The sequence below is a fragment of the Pelophylax lessonae genome (assembly GCF_965119305.1).
Source record: "Pelophylax lessonae genome assembly, chromosome: 1".
In the NCBI taxonomy this organism is placed as follows: Eukaryota; Metazoa; Chordata; class Amphibia; order Anura; family Ranidae; genus Pelophylax; species Pelophylax lessonae.
In genome coordinates, this window is record NC_138768.1 from 161,683,129 (window position 1) to 161,695,740 (window position 12,612).

The 12,612-nt window shown below is 41.2% G+C and overlaps 1 protein-coding gene across 4 annotated transcripts in view; it reads right to left on the reverse strand.

Annotated features, from left to right (window-relative positions):
- MCTP1 (multiple C2 and transmembrane domain containing 1) overlaps positions 1–12,612 on the reverse strand; it is a 1,122,980-nt gene that overhangs the window by 805,884 nt on the left and 304,484 nt on the right. The window lies entirely within an intron of this gene.

Sequence of the window (12,612 nt, forward strand, 5' to 3'; positions counted from 1 at the left end):
AACCACTTTACCACCAGAGGATTTTGCTGTCTTAAGTCTGGGCCACTTTTTGCGATTCAGCACTGTGCGACTTTAACTGATAATTGCGCGGTCATGCAATGCCGTACCCAAACTAAATTTACGTCCTTTTTTTCCCATAAACATAGCTTTCTTTTGGTGGTATTTGATCATCTCTGCGATTTTCATTTTTTGCGATAATAAAAAATGCGACAATTTTGAAAAAATAACAATATTTTTCTACTTTGACAGTTAAAAAATATCCAATATATTCAATTTTTGTCATATATTTAGGCCAAAATGTATTTAGCTACATGTCTTTGACAAAATTTTTTTCAATGAGCGTATTTTTAACCGCTTTAAGACCGGAAGATTTTACCCCATTGCTGACCAGGCCATATTTTGCGATTCGGCACTGCGTTAATTTAACGGACAATTGCGCGGTCGTGCGACGCTGTACCCAAATTAAATTGACGTCCTTTTTTCCCCCACAAATAGAGCTTTCTTTTGGTGGTATTTGATCACCTGTGCAATTTTTACTTTTTGCGCTATAAACCAAAAAAGAGCGACAATTTTGAAAAAATAACAATATTTTTCAAATTTTTTTATATGAAATTCACCCCCCCCCAAAATGTAAAAATCAAAATTTAACATTTTAGGCCAATGTGTTTTCTGCTACATATTTTTGGTAAAAAAAAAAAAAAATCGCAAAAAGGGTATTTTGATTGGTTTGCGCTAAAGTTATTGCGTTTACTAACTAAGGGAAAGATTTCTGTCATTTTGGTTGTTTTTTTTTAACGAGTAATGGCGGCGATCTGCGATTTTTTTTGCGGGACTGCGACATTGCGGCAGACAGATCGGACCCTTGACTGACATTTTTGACACTTTTGGGGGTACCAGTGACATTACTGCAGTAATCAGTGCTATACATATGCACTGTTACTGTAAAAATGACACTGGCAGGGAAGGGGTTAATTTTTATTGGAGAGGGAGGGGTTAATGTATGCCTGGTGCTTACTGAGATGTGTGGGGGGAGGGGACTGAGTGACACAGGGACAGATCGCAGGTTCAGCTATGCTGAACCCTGCAATCTGACCCTGACTGTCACTTAGGAGATCCGCCCGCCTTGTTTACACAAGCGGACGGATTTCCACACTAGATCCCCGACGATCGGGGAAGAGCAGCGGTGATCGCCGCCGCTCCTCCCCTGGCCCGACTCCCGCTGTAACTGAATACAGTGGGAGCGAGCCTCCGGCGGTGCGCGCGCGCCGACGAGAGCGGAATGTCTGGTGAAGTAGACCTACGTCGCCAGACGATAACGAGCCACTGTGCCGCAGTAGCTGCACAGTGAGCAGTGCGGAAGTGGTTAACTACCTGCAACCAGCCGGAACGTTTGACAGCTGATTGGAGTCCCGAACTAAGCCGGATTTGGCTTCGATCGGGTCTCCGATCACGAAGTCACTTCCGGTTTACTCAGCTGCCAATGACGCAGATTTAAAAAAACTGTTGGTATTCAAAAATGCAGATTTCGGGTTTTTGAATATTTTGAAGTGCAGTGGAGGGGTCTGGGGTCTTTTACACCCCAGATCCACCCATAAAGAATACCTGTCACTGCCTATTACTGTCACAATTGATTTTTACATTCCTTGTGACGGCAATAAAAGTGATCAGATTAAAAAAAAAAAACTGTTAAAATAAAAAAAAAAATTAAATAAATAGGAAAAAAAAATGTTTAAAGTGCCCCTGTCGCCATGAGTTCACACAGAAAAGAAGATGTATATGTAAGTCGTGCCTGCAAATGAATACGATGTTCAAATCACACATGTGAGGTATCGCCGCGATTGTCAGAGCGAGAGCAATAACTTTAGAAAAAGACCCCCTCTGTAACTCTAAACTGGTAACCGTTAAAAAATTTTAAAGCGTTGCCTAGGGAGATTTTTAAGTACCGTACTTTGTCACCATACCACGAGTGTGCGCAGTTTTTAACCGTAACATGTTAGGTATCTACTTACATCTTTCACAATATACAAAAAAAACTGGGCTAACTTTACTGTTTAGTTTTTTTAATTTCTGTGTGTTAAACATCCTTCTCTGCATCCTCACATGTCCGTGTTCAGGAATGGTGATTGGCCAATCATGCCCAATCACTTCATTCTTGGAGGGGATCCCATGGTCCTCCGTAACGGGAAGGATTAGGGATTTAACCAAAACTCTGATCAAGCCATGGAGCGGTGACAGAAGAGTGGCAAAGGTTGGTATCTGTGGTTGGGGTTATTTCTACAAACTAACAATTTAATTTAATCAATTTTCTATGAATGGGCAAAGTGACAGACTGGGAAAGATTTACCAAAGTAATTGAGCATGTTCACACAATAAATTTTGTTGATAATGACTTTAATTATCCAGCCATGTGCAGATGAAATACATAAATAGGCATAATCTTTTTACATGGTTATTTAAAGTAGTATAGCTGAAGCTATTTGGGTTGTACCTCTCCTATGGATCACAGGAGTGCAGTTTATTCTGCACTCCTGTTTCCTATTTTCAGCCGACAGAGGGCCAAATGTTTTTTACAGTTGGAATCCACCCAGATGCCTGAACTGGCAGCTGGCTCAGCCTCTCAGCAAGAGAGCCTGAGCCAGCCCCTCCACAGCCCAGCGCTCATGTGAGCATTGGAGGGGCAGAGCAGAATCCAGGTGATTGACAGTAACTACTCTCTGCTCAGGGTGGAGATGGAGAACTGAGAAATCAGTGGTGTTTGATCGCTCAGAGTAGTTTTCGGGGTAGTGCCAGGGGAAGACAGCTGCCGCTGGGACCAGTGCTGCAGCCATCTAGCGGTGTATGGATTTTTTTTTTTTGCTATTCCCATACTTCTCTTTTTTAGTGAAGTTAATCATCATATGTTGTTATCAATAAAGCTCAGTTCAAACCTTTAGATGCGCTGCGTTTGGGATGCACTTTATGTGTGTTTGCATTTTAGGTGTGAATTGCGCCTTAATTTTGTGGTCTGGTTACACACTACACAATGGTGGTATAAAGTATTTTCTGCAAAAAAAAAAAAAAAGAAATCCAAAAAAATTTAATAATAAAGCCAAATTAAGAAACTTTTAGTATTGTAGTGCCTACATTGGATAGATTTTCCCCCATTCTTTGTCCCTGTTACATTAGAAGGCAGAAGTGAGAATAATATGTGTCACTGGAACAGGAAGGAGCATAAAGCAATCAAATCCACACGTCTACACGTTCATCATGCAACCCATAAAATAAAATTAAAAAAAGATTCTGGTTGGAGTTTGGCTTTAAAAATATAATGCCTCTGTGGCTTGATCAAAATCCCTAAAGAAAGTCCCCCGGCTTGATTTTCTGAGCAAGAACAGGTGTCAGAAATCATTTGACAAAATCTGTTCCATATTACTTTAGTAAGGTAATTTAAGCATGTCCAGTACCAACATTTTACCTAGACAGAGCCAAGTCTAATATGAATTAGACATTGCACATCCTGGCTACAGAGTACAGCGTCCATCTGTTCCAGCATGACATGGTCTTGCCTAGGGCCAAGCAAATGCCTGGAGCACTCTTTACTGAATATGAAATAGCAGTGAAGTAGCTCCACTTCAGCGACAAGCAGTATATAGGTTGCATCGCAGGTGTCAAAATACTAGAGTTTTAAAAGCTAATTGATTAAACTGACACATGCCCTCTAATTTACAGATCTAAATGTTCCATAATAGTATTTACCATTTAGCCATGTCTTTCCACACCATTTCACATTTCTAGAGTTTATTACAGGATTTTTCTGGTATACCATAGCAAAATAAACAAATGCTCCAATACAGAGTTGTATATGAAATAAAATAAAAAAAATTCCATGAAGTTCACTTTACCTCCATGGCTGCAGTCCTTTCACCACTGAATCTGTACTTTGCCTTTCACCACTTCACCTGTACCTGCTGCCCCTGATTTCTTGGTACCCTTTGAAACTACACCCCTACATTTTTTACCAACCAATGTCCCATTCTCTCACCAAACATTGTGACTGCACTCTTCCTTCCACCACTGCATGTGGACTCTGCCTCCCTCCACTTCCCTGTGAATTCTTTCCCCCAATCTTACCTTCATGCCTGCCCCATGTTCCTTTCACACCACTGTACCCTGCTCCCAAACCTGCAACTTTTACCAATGCACCATCCTGGCCCTTGAACCCACCTCTCCCCACTTCGACCTTGGCAGCTGTACACTGCTCCTCTACTCCCATACCTGCACCCTCATCACCAATGCGCTTGCAGGCTATCTCAATACCTTACCCTACCCCCTGCATTGTCAACACAGCACCTGAAAGCTTCCCCACCCCCCACCAAACCTGCACCCTCATGCTCTTACCCGCATACCGGTACCATCCTGTCTATATCCCCTATCTCAACCAGACTGTGCACACTCTATGTCCCATGCTTCCAAAGCACACCCAGCCGCTGACACCAAGTGCCCCTCATCCTCCCTTCCTGCCCTAAACTCCGTGCTTACATCTCCAACCCTTTCCATGCTCCCAGCAACCAAACATTACCTGTCCTGGACTGCAACTGTCACACTTTATCTAGCATGAACAAAAAGAAAATTTACCTAAAGTTGTCACTTTACCATCTGGTTCAAAGCTAGCAGCATCAGTTAACTTGAATAAACTCTATGACTAGTTTTGATAATACAGACACATGATAGTTTCTGTTGATAGTTGAGTATAGAGCAACCAAAATGGGTACAACACTGGATTACAAAGAATAAACTTCATAAAAGAATACATGGTTTGCATGACAAAATTGTTAGAGTCCCTGGTAGAAAATAAACAGTACATAAATCATTTAAAGCTATGAGAGTAATGTAAGCTTAGATATGCAACAGGATTGCACGATGGAGGATACCACATGGAAAAACCTAAGGCTGAAAAACCTGGTGTAGAGTAAAGCTGGGTACGTACAGATCGAAATGCATGTCAGTTCCTCTGTTATAAAAAAGTGGAGGGATTGGGGATCCTGCTGTCAGAATACAATATCACAGCAGGCAAGATCTATGCATTGACATTGCTTGTGTGGATTCAGGAATCTGTAAGCTTTTTTTTCATTCAGTTTACTGGTTGAAAGTCAGTATATACCTAGCTGTAGCTGCAAAAAAAGATTAACAGTAAAGAAGTTGAGAAAAAAGTAAAACGAGAAAAGGGTGGCGAAGGGACACACACGCAAAAAATGTGTGTGTGTGTGGGGGGGGGGGGGGGGGTGTTGAAGGTGCTAGAGGAGGGGAATAGGTGAGACTAAAGGAAGGTGTCTAGCCAAATTATCTTCTCATGGGGCAAGATCCAGTTGTCTGACCCTCAATTAGGGTGCAGGAAGGCTAATCAACCCAAAAAGTTCAGAATGTCACAGTCCCCTTGGAAAGAAGAAAGAAGATAGGACTCAACCAACCTACATATTTTTAGGGATATTTTAGAGCACTGTTTTAATTAAAAAACATGTTTTTATTATTTGCTGAGTAATGGAAAAATCTAGAAATAAAATACAAATTTGTCACATGGTAAAAGTAAGTGCACACTTAATTTTACACTATTTCAAAATCAAGAATTAGAATCAAACATTCAATTTTAGGTGCAAATGATTAGACCAGTTTTTTTAAGGAATTTGCAAATAGAACCCGTCTTATTTAAATCTAGATACCCAGGGTCTAGTGTTCCCTTTGCTTTTGACTTGTGTGGTGTCATCATGCCAAGATCAAGAGCTCTTTATGGCCTTTAGAAAGAAGCATGTGGTTGGTTACAAAGATTGCAATTCCCCTGCATGGAAAATAAAGTGCTGTAGATTTCAAATGACTACTAATTTGCTGGGCTGACCCAGCAAACTGAGCTCAACAGCTGACCTTTTGATGCTAAAAGAAGTCTCCAAGAATCCCAAAATGTCATGAAAGATGTGTCAGGGGAAAGTATTTCCTGTCTAAAAAGAACATTTGAGCAAGATCAGACCAGGCCTTCTGGAAAAATGTGCTTTTAACTGATAAATCAAAAACAGAGTTGTTTGGTCACAGTAACAGTAACAGGTATACAAATTGGGCTAACTTTTCTGTTTTTTTTTTTTTTTTTTAAGTGTATTTTTTTTCAAAAAGAAATTACGTTTGAGCAAATGCAGTGTGACATAAAATATTGCAATGACCGCTATTTTATTCTCGAGGGTCTCTGCTATAAAAAAAAAATATATATATACAGTATATACACATATATATATATATATATCCTAAGAAAGACGAGCTTGTGTCTTGTCAAAATGTCGAAAAAAAAAACATTATTGTGCGTTCATCTTCCAAGTTCCGTGAGTGCCGCTCTCATTTTTAGTTTATATGCACTACAGTCTTTGCTGTGCACCCGGGCCCATTGTTTTATCCCTGATTTGAGTGCAGCAGCAACCATTGGATAATATATACAGTATATACTGTATATATATATATATATATATATAAAGGTGCATCTCATACGATTTGAATATCATCAAAAAGTTAATTTATTTCAATAATTTAACTCAAAAAGTGAAACTCGTATATTTTATATAGATGCATTAGTGATATATTTCAAGCATTTTTCTTTCTTTTCATTTTGATGACCATGGGTTACAGCTACTGAAAACCCAAAATTCAGTATCTCAGAAAATTTGAATATTCCATTAGAGAAATAAAAAAAGGACTTTTAATACAGAAATGTTGGCTCACTGAAAAGTATGCCCATATACAGTATAGTATGCACTGAATACTTGGTCGGGGCTCATGCATGAAATACCTCATAAATGTGGCATGGCATGGAGGCGATCAGCCTGTGGCACTGCTGAGGTGTTACCCTTCTATGAAGAAGTGAGCTGCCATCTAGATAAAGGAAAGCCTGTAGATGTAGTGTATCTGGACTTTGCAAAGGCATTTGATACAGTCCCCCACAAATGTTTACTGTACAAACTAAGGTATGTAGGTATTAGGGATGCACCGAAATGAAAATTCTGGGCCTTAACTGAAACCGAAAATTCAGGATGCCCTTGGCCAAAAACCGAAACCGAAAATGACTTTTTTCCCCCAAATTCATTAAAATTGGTAAAAGCCTGTATATAGATGCTCCTGGCACTATATACCTGTCCCATAGCTGTATTATACAGGTATAGTGCCAGGGGGTAGCTAAGTATAGGGAAAAATTGATGCAAATCATAACACATAATATGTATCACTCACTGCTCCTCACAGATAGCAGGTTGACTCTGATTCTGCTCCTATCCTTCCTATCAGCAGCGGCCATACAGTAGAAGATGGAGGGAGGAGGTGGGTGGAGCCAGAGAGTCAGTAATAGGCACGGAGGAGGACAAGGAAGATTCTCCTCTGCTCTGCATGCTGGGTCTTCTTCTCGGCCTTGCTTTCCTCTTGGGACCGTGACGTCACTGGTTGCTAGATGCCAGGCAGCTGGCGATTCTAGCAACCAGTCTAGCACAGGGCGAGCGGGGAGGTACAAACGGCGGGTCTTGGGAGCCGGCAGCGGCCTGTCACGCACCATATAAGCTAAAGTTAAAAGCTGCTGCTGCAATGGCAATTCATTTTTGTAATATATGACCCGTTTTTGGCAAAAATGGGATAGGCCCATTTTCGGCCGAAAATTTTGGTTGCCGAAATTTCGGTGCACCACTAGTAGGTATGGACCATAGAGTGAGTACCTGGATTGAAAACTGGCTTCAGGGGCGAGTCCAGAAGGTGGTGATAAATGGCGAATACTCAGAACATTCTGGTGTGGAAAGTGGGGTCTCCCAGGCTCTGTCCTGGGACCAATCCTGTTTTATTTATTCATAAACGATGTCGAGGATGGAATAAATAGCTCAATCTCAGTATTTGCAGGTGATACTAAACTAGGCAGGGCAATAACTTCTACACAGGATGTGGAAAACTTACAAGAAGACCTGAACAAAATAATGGGGTGGGCATCTACATGGCAAATGAGGTTTATTGTTGGAAAATGTAAGGTAATGCATTTGGGTGCCAGAAATATAAACACAAATTACTCACTAGGGGGAGAACCTTGGGGGGAATCTAAAATGGAAAAGGACCTGGGGGTCCTAGAAGACGACAAGCTCAGCCAAGCTGCTGCAAGCAAAGCCAACAAAATACTGGGATGTATAAAAAAGGGGATTCACTCCAGAGATAAAACGATAATTCTCCCACTCTACAAGACTCTGGTCTGGCCGCATCTTGAGTATGCTGTCCAGTTCTGGGCCCCGGTCCCTTAGGAAAGATGTGCTGGAACTGGAACTGGGGAGAGTCCAGAGAAGGGCAACAAAGCTAATAAAGGGAATGGAGGACTTCAGCTATGAGGAAAGACTACAAGCATTTAACTCTCTGGAGAGGAGACGCTTGAGAGGGGATATGATATCAATGTACAAATACTGTACAGGCGACCCTAGCAAAGGGAACAAAATTTTCAGCGAAAGGGGCTTTAAAATGACACGCGGCCATTGACTAAATTTAGAAGAGAAGTGGTTTAACCTTAAACTGCATAAAGGGTTCTTTACTGTCAGAGTGGTAATGTGAAATTCTCTTCCACAAGCAGTGGTATCAGCAGGGAGCATCGATAGTTTAAAAAAAACTATTAGATGGGCACCTTAACGATCACAACATAAAGGGGTATATAATGTACTATTGACAGAAAACACACACACTAATCATAGGTTAAACTGAATGAGCTGGTGTCTTTTTTCAACCTCACTAACTATGTAAATATGTAACTATAATATTCAAATGAAATTCAAAATTTTCTACAGTCTGTGATGTTTTGGGGAGCCATGTCATCTGCTGGTGTTGGTTTATTGTGTTTTATCAAGTCCAAAATTAGCTGAAGGTCGCTACCCATCAACCTGGCATTCTATAACACCTCAGCAGTGCCACAGGCTGATCACCTCCATGCCACGCCACACTGATGCAGGAGTTCATGCAAAAGGAGCCCCAACCAAGTATTGAGTGCATACTATACATGGACATACTTTTCAGTAAGCCAACATTTCTGTATTAAAAATCCTTTTTTTTTTATTGGTCTTATGTAACATTCTTATTTTCTGAGATACTAAATTTTTGGGTTTTCAATAGCTGTAAGCCAAATTCATCAAAATCAAAAGAAAGAAATGTTTGAAATAGATCACTTTGTGTGTATTACATCTATATAAAATATATGAGTTTCGCTTTTTGAATTGAATTACTGAAATAAATGAACTTTTTGATGATATTCTAATTTTATGAGATGCACCTGTATATATATGTTTGGGGGTTCTAAGTAATTTTCTAGCAAAAAATAATGATTTTAACTTGTAGGCAACAAGTGTCAGAAAAAGGCTTTGTCTTACGTGGTTAAAATTGGTATTTCATGCAGGGAAACCCAAAACTGTATGGGTGTATCAGTGTGATAAAACTGCATCCCAGTTAAAAATGTATACAAAAGGAAAATGGGTGGAAATTGGACTTTTAAGGTGTTACCTCTCAAGAAACTATCATGCTAAAATAATTTACTTATTTATTGATATAACAAAGCGATTTCAAAGTTAAAATTACAGTTATACAAACAAAATTATTGCATCCTCATAAAATACTACAAATGTACCTCCTAATGACCCGCCCATATCTACTGCCCGACAAATTCATTCTATTTAACTATGCTATTGTAGCACCAAGCCTAACATTACAGATTAAACATCAAGCAGTAGACTTGCGTTAATTATAGATGTGGCCAGGATTTCTGCGTTTTACACCCCACTTCAGATGGGAGGTGAAAATCCAAAATAGTACTGCTACAAGAGGGTGCAACCTGTCAATGCATCAGTGCAGGGAGCCCGCACAGCCCAGCCTGATGCGTATAATCAGAGGAGCAAGGCAGTCCAACCACACACACATCAAGCAGTCATTGATAAAAATACTCAAGCTCACATACAGTAAGTCACAAACAAATGTGAGTACATCCCTTACATTTTTGTAAATATTTTATTATATCTTTTCATTTGACAATAATGAAGAAATTACACTTTGCTACAATGTAAAGTAGTGAGTGTACAGCTTGTATAACAGTGTAAATTAGCTGTCCCCTCAAAATAACTCAACACACAGCCAATAATGTCTAAACCACTGGTAACAAAAGTGAGTACACCCCTAAGTTAAAATGTCCAAATGGGGCCCAATTAGCCATTTTCCCTCCCCGGTGTCATGTGACTTGTTAGTGTTACAAGGTCGCAGGTGTGAATGGGAAGCAGGTTTGTTAAATTTGGTGTTATCGCTCTCACTCTCTCATACTGGTCACTGGAAGTTCAACATGGCACCTCATGGCAAAGAACTCTCTGAGGATCTGAAAAGAAGAATGGTTGCTCTACATAAAGATGGCCTAGGCTATAAGAAGATTGCCAAGACCCTGAAACTGAGCTGCAGCACGGTGGCCAAGACCATACAGTGGTTTAACAGGACAGGTTCCACTCAGAGCAGGACTCGCCATGGTCGACCAAAGAAGTTGAGTGCACAAGCTCAGCACCATATCCAGAGGTTGTCTTTGGGAACTAGACGTATGAGTGCTGTGAACATTGCTGCAGAGATTGAAGGGGTAGGAGGTCAGCCTGTCAGTGCTGAGACCATAAGCCGCACACCGCATCAAATTGGTCTGCATGGCTGTCATCCCAGAAGGAAGCCTCTTCTAAAGATGATGCACAAGAAAGCCCGCAAACGGTTTGCTGAAGACTATGGACATGGATTAAGTAAACTATGTCCTGTGGTCTGATGAGACCAAGATAAACCTATTTGGTTCAGATGGTGTCATGCGTGTGTGTGGGGCAACCAGGTAGGGAGTACAAAGACAAGTGTGCCTTGCCTGAAGTCAAGCATGGTGGTGGGAGTGTCATGGCCTGGGGCCGCATGAGTGCTGCCGGCACTGTGGAGCTACAGTTCATTGGGGGAACCATGAATGCCAACATGTACTGTGACATACTGAAGCAGAGCATGATCCTCTCCCTTCGGGGACTGGGCCGCAGGGCAGTATTCCAACATAATAATGACCACAAACACCTCCAAGACAACCACTGCCTTGCTAAAGAAGCTGATAGTAAAGGTGATGAACGGGCCATGCATGTCTCTAGACCTAAACCCTATTAAGCATCTGTGGGGTATCCTCAAAACAGAAGGTGGAGGAGCAAAAGGTCTCTTAACATCCACCAGTTTCATGGTGTCGTCATGAAGGAGTTGAAGAGGACCCCAGTGGCAACCTGTGAAGCTCTGGTGAACTCAATGCCCAAGAGGGTTAAGGCAGTGCTGGAAAATAATGATGGCCACACAAAATATTGACACTTTGGGCCAAATTTTGACATTTTAACTTAGAGGAGTACTCACTTTTGTTGCCAGCAGTTTAGACATTAATGGCTGTGTTGAGTTATTTTGAGGGTACAGGAAATTTACACTGTTATACAAGCTGTACACTGACTACTTTACATTGTAGCAAAGTGTAATTTCTTCATTGTTGTCACATGAAAAGATATAATAAAATATTTACAAAAATGTGAGGGGTGTATTCACTTTTGTGAGATACTGCACTACTGAAAATGGTTTTCTGAGAAAAGTAAATCCAGCTCAAGTCTGCCAATGAAGCCTCCTGTAATGAATGACAGGGAGAACCCACAAACATCTTGCAAGTGAAGAAATTTTGCATGGAGGAGTGTCACAAAGGTGAATAGTGGACACAAGTATAAGCAAAAGATGTTAAATTCCCTGAAGTGTAGAACCTAAAGGTCAGCCAGTATATCCACCAGGGACCCCTTCTCTGGACCCCATAGGTTCACGCAGCTCTACTGTGTAAAAAGGAATTATGGTAGACGAAATTGTAGGGCACAAGTGCGTATCAATAGCTAAAGAGTGGACAGGAGCCATGTAAAGAAGAGGAACTAAGGGCTACAGATCACATCAGGTCAAACTAAAGCATGTATCTGGAGTGTGCTGAACCTGTCCAGGCAGTAGGATTGTATACAACACCAAAGCCAGCAGGGACACAGATATGGAGCTTAATGCACAAACAGCAACCTTGACCAGGCAGCAGGACTGTGGACCACACCAAGTAAGCTGGAACAGGTCTGAGGCAACTTAGAACTATAGTATAGGCTTGGAGTTGGGACAGGTATCAGACAAGCAAATACAATTAAGGAGCACATGAAGGCACATGAAGGCACATGAAATTCATGTGGAACAAGCAATTAACACATTTTGGAAGGCTTGGTAGCTCAGCACCATATCCAGAGGTTGTTTTTGGGAACTAGACGTATGAGTGCTGCCAGTATTGGTGCAGAGGTTGAAGGGGTAGGGGGTCAGGCTGTCAGTGCTAAGACCATATGATGCACACTGCATCAAATTGGTCTGCATGGCTGTCGTTCTAGAAGGAAGCCTCTTCTAAAGATGATGCACAAGAAATCCCGCAAACAGTTTGCTGAAGACAAGCAAACTAAGGACATGGAGTAAGGGAACTATGTCCTGTGCTCTGATGAGACCAAGATAAACCTATTTGGTTCGGATGGTGTCAAGTGTGTGTGCGGCAACCAGTTGAGGAGTACA